This window comes from Carlito syrichta, unplaced genomic scaffold, assembly GCF_000164805.1.
Source record: "Carlito syrichta isolate Samal-C Ts95f unplaced genomic scaffold, Tarsius_syrichta-2.0.1 Scaffold304334, whole genome shotgun sequence".
In the NCBI taxonomy this organism is placed as follows: Eukaryota; Metazoa; Chordata; class Mammalia; order Primates; family Tarsiidae; genus Carlito; species Carlito syrichta.
The window spans coordinates 148,345-153,355 of NW_007248430.1; the positions used below are offsets into that span (position 1 = coordinate 148,345).

Consider the following 5,011-nt stretch of genomic DNA (forward strand, 5'->3'; position numbering starts at 1 on the left):
GGAGGTGAGAGGATTGCCTGAGTTCAGGGGTTCGAGACCAGCCTGGGCAACTTGGTGAGACCTTGTCTCTACAATAAATCAAAAAATTAGCCGGGCATGATGATATGTACCTGTAGTTTCAGCTACTTGGAAAGCTGAGGCGGGAGGATTGCCAGAGCCCAGCAGGTGGAGGCTGCGGTGGCCGTGAGCATGCCACTGCGCTCCAGCCTGGGCGACTGAGTAAGACACCAACTCAAAAAAAAAAAAAGTTAATCTCTCTCCTTTTTTCATTTAACTCTATGTTTGTTTATTCATTTGTTTTTAAAGAGAAAGACTGCAGTTATATTGGGTACACAGCTATGCACAATGTGAGACATTTGCTCTCTTTTCTCTCTTTCTCATGCTTCTATCATAGTGATATCTTTCTTTTAAGCAATTTGGAAATGCATTAAAATACAAATCAAGGCCAAGTGTGTCCACGCCTGAGTCCCAGCACTGTGGGAGGCCAAGGTGGGAGAAGGCTGTGGAGGGAGGATTGCTTGAGCCCAGGAGTCTGACACTGACCGACCTGAGCAACATAGAGAGACTTTGTTTCTACAATTTTTTTCAAAAATAACAAGCCAGGTGTGGTAGTATATCTGTAGTCCCAGCTACTTGGGAGGCTGAGGAGGAAGGATCTCTTCAGGCCAGGAGTTCAAGGCTGCAGTAAGATATGATTATACCACTGCACTCCAGTCTGGGCGACAGGGACACCTCAATTCAAAATTAAAAAAAAAAAATAAAGAAATCATTGCAATAGTTTTCACCTTGATTCTCCCCCATGTCAGTGAAATTTCTGTCAATAAGTTCATCAGTGATCTCTAAGTTAATACATTGAATCCATACCTCCTAAACCTTAATCTTATTTGCTCTTTTAGGTTTTTTTTTTTTGTTTCCTATTTATCATTACCTTTTTCTCAACCATTCTCCCTTGGTCTTTGGGACATCACTTTCCCTCGGTTTTCCTCCTACCTTTTGGCCATTTGTACTCAATTTTTCACCAGCTTCTTTTACTCTGCATAAACCCTGGATTCCTGAACTTTTTTCTCACTCTTCAAGATATTCTAGTAATCTATTTATGCCTGTGGTTTCAATTTTCATACACATATTAGTAACCCCTAAATTTGTGTTTCCAGCTCAGACTCCTTCAAAACGCCAGATTTCTACAATTAACTGTCTAATAAATATTTAACCTTGGAGATCTCATAGGCATATCTATTTTATTTTATTTGTTATTTTTATTTTTCTTGTCAGGAAACTACAGTATTTATTCACATCCCGGTATATCAATTTTTAAATGTACAAATTCTAATCTGTGTATTTATTCTGAAACTTAATTCTCCATCCATATTCCTGCAATCTGTGATCAGTATCAATAGAAACTTGAGAATTGTTCTATACTTCTCATTATCTCATTACTTTCCATATTCCTTGGGTTACCAAGTTCATTAACTATTGCATCAGAAATACTGAAAAGTATCCCTTTATTTTTAATCTCTAGCTTGCTTTATTGTAGAGCTTTGTTCTTTATAATTTCTTGCCCGGTTTACTGCAATAACTTCCTAATAGCTCTTTAATCCACCAATCTGGCTCCTCATTGAGGGACTTTTGACATCCTTTCCCTACCAAGATATTCTGAACATTCTCCCTTCATCAGGTGGATATGATCATAGATTACCATACAACTAATTGTGTTTTCTGCTTAAAAATCCTCCATGGAAAAAAAGGTATGCTTCTACACTGCTGGTGGGAATGCAAACTAGTGCAACCTCTTTGGAAAACAGTGTGGTGATTTCTAAAAGAATTAGAAATTGACCTTCCCTATGATCCAGCAATCCCTCTACTGGGAATATACCCAGAGGAACTCAGATCATTATACAAAAAAGATACCAGCACACGCATGTTTATTGCAGCACTATTCACAATAACAAAAACATGGAACTAACCATGCTGCCCATCAAAACTGGACAGGATAAAAAAAATACCTATACACAATGGAATATTATGCAGTCATAAAGAAGGACAAACGTATGGACTTCACAGAAACTTAGATGGATTTAGAGTCTGTCATACTCAGTGATCTGTCACAGAAACAAAGAACAGAGTACCATATGCTCTTAATCATAAGTGAACCTTGAACAATTATCATAATACTATAAGAAAGGCATTGGCAGCAGTGGGAAACTGCCAGGGGAAGGGAGGTGGGATTGGCAGTTGAGGAAAACTGTCAGGGGCGAGGGGGACACCTCATCAACAAGGGTACCTGCATAATGACACTTGTATACCTAACCCTGAATTGTACCCTACATCTTTAAAATAAAAAATTTAAAAGTTAAAAAAAAAAATCCTCCAAGGAAATCCACTAACGTCTTTGGAGAAAAATAAACTTCTCTTTTATCAAGCAGAAAAAAATTATTCATTAGCTGTGTGACCTTGGGGGGAAAGACTTGTTTTTTCTGAGCTTATTTATAAAATAAGGCAATACTTCATCCTTGAAGAGTGGCATGAGGTGGTGTTTAAATCCCTATGACAATGTCTAGGGTGTTATAGAGACTAAATTATTGATTTACACTATTTCTACTTATTTTTGACAAGTTACATGTAGTGGTGGAGGAAGCATTGTATTTGGAGTCGGATAATTATGGTAACAACCACAAAATACTAGTAAATACTTCCACAACACTCCCTGTGTGCTAGGCCTTTTTCCAAATGCTTTACATATACTAACTCATTTTATCTTCTCAACAACCCAAGGTAGGTACTAGCCATTAACAGATGAGAAAACTGAGGCACTGAAGATTATGTAAATGAATCCCCACAGAGCTAGAAATGGAAGAATCAGGACTTAGGTCCCAGGAATTTAGCCCCGAATCCATGTACTTTATCGAAATTTCAATCTTTTGTCAGTAACTGCAGACTATGGGTAAGTCATTTTCAGCTATAAAAATCTCACTTTTCTGCTCCATAAAAGTAAAACATGAATATCGACCTCATGAATCCAAAGGAGTTAATACTGTGGTTGCATTATGCTCAGCATCTAGCTCAGGAAATGGTAATGATTACCATTGCATGAGAGCCTTTGTATCTGCCTTTGCAAACCTCTCTAATTTCCCATCCTTCTTTTCCATCAACCCTGCACTTTAGCCAGATTGAATCATTTGTTCATTTCTTTTACATTTCCACATTTCCATCTACTTCCATCTTCTCTGCTAACACATTTTTTTCCTAAACATTCAGTGGCAGCGTTTCCTCTTCCCCAGAACATTTCTGTTCCTTTAAGGCTGGGTTAAATACCAGTGCTTCTGTCCTCATGCACATATCGTTATTATGGTATTTCTCATGAAGTATTATAATTATGTGTTTTGTGTATGACTGACACACTACATTGCTTCATAAAGGCTGGGATAATGTCCTATATTGCTTTGTTCAGCACACTGGTGATCAGCATACATTTGTTGAGTGAATCAATTATCAATATAGCAGGGTTGATAGCTGTCTACCAATATAATTCTAATTTAATGTGATAAATGATTTTAAAATGTTTTGCAAACACAAAGTATATAGCAATTAATTCTACTTCCTTTGCTTAAAATTAGGAAATGCTTCACAGGAGAGTTGAATAATGCCTGAAAGAACAAGATTTCGCCAGGTAGAGAAGAAAAGGAATGTCAGGCAAGAGGATTGTCAATGGGAAGATGGTGAAAAAGCATATTCCACATGTGGGAATGGAATCATCTGCATCTTATCCATGTTGGTGACAGAGTGACAGAGAGGTTAGAGTAATTGGAGATGAGACTAAAAATGCAGACTGGGACCACACTGTGACAAAATTTGAATGCCATAATTTTTGTTGCTCTTGTCGTTACAGAGCCTTGAAATGTATTGATTAGGAAAGCTACAGAAAACAAGCCGAGGTTTTATAATGAGATAACTTGCAGCAATTTGGAGAATTGATCATAAAGTAGACAGATGCTGAAGGCAGGAAAACTGAACAGCAACTTACTGGCCAAGGAAGAGAAGCAAGGAGGACAGAGAGGAGACAAACAATTTCTTAGATATTGTGACAATTTGGTAAACTGTATGGTTGGAAAGAGAACACTGAGCATTTTATAAAAGTTTAAAATGATTGCTTAAAGTTAACATGTGAAGAATTTAGTCAATAATAAATGTAAATACTTTCATTTTCTCATCAAGTATAGGCTGTAAACATATTCTCTTAAAAGTTTTAGGTATCTCACATATTAATCATGATCACAATTTTACCTCCCTTTAAATATATTGTATACAACTTTTAAAATAATCCATGAGTGAATCTACATTATTTAACAGGGTAAACTTCTTTTAAATCATTTTGCATGCTTGGACAATAAACATTGTTTTACACTAATTAACACATATGAAAATCTTAAAGCATATTAAAATTATTTGTTGTAGATAGCTATAATTCTTTTTGCTCCCCAACATTTCACAAACATGAAGACAGAACTTAGAAAAATTACTTGTTGCACTGAAAATATCCCATTGGAGGGCTTAAAAGGCAAAGGAGGCTGGGTGTGGTGGCTCAGCCTGTAATCCCAGCACCTTGGGAGGCCAAGGCGAGAGGATTGCCTGAGCCTGGGAGTTTGAGACCAGCCTGGACAACTTGGTGAGATCTTGTCTCTACATAAATCACAAAAATTAGCCAGGCGTGGTGTCATGCGTCTGTTGTTCCAGCTACCTGGAAGGCTGAGGCAGAAGGATTGCCTGAGCACAGCAGGTTGAGGCTACGGTGACCATGAGCATGCCATTGCACTTCAGCCTGAGCAACAAGAGTGAGACTCCAACTCAAAAAAAAAAAAAAAAAGAAAGAAAGAAAAGTCAAAAGAATACTTGAGACAAACCATTGCTTAATTTTAATGTCAATTCAAAGAAAAATTCAACATGTTGATTTTGCCCTTAAAAATTTAATTAAGAAAAAAAGTGAATCAGACTATAATTTTGTTTACTTTTTTTT

At 37.1% G+C, this 5,011-nt stretch overlaps 1 protein-coding gene across 2 annotated transcripts in view; it reads right to left on the reverse strand.

Annotated features, from left to right (window-relative positions):
* Positions 1–5,011, reverse strand: part of SLC38A11 (solute carrier family 38 member 11) — a 75,318-nt gene that overhangs the window by 64,138 nt on the left and 6,169 nt on the right. The gene's annotated exons all lie outside the window — the stretch shown is intronic.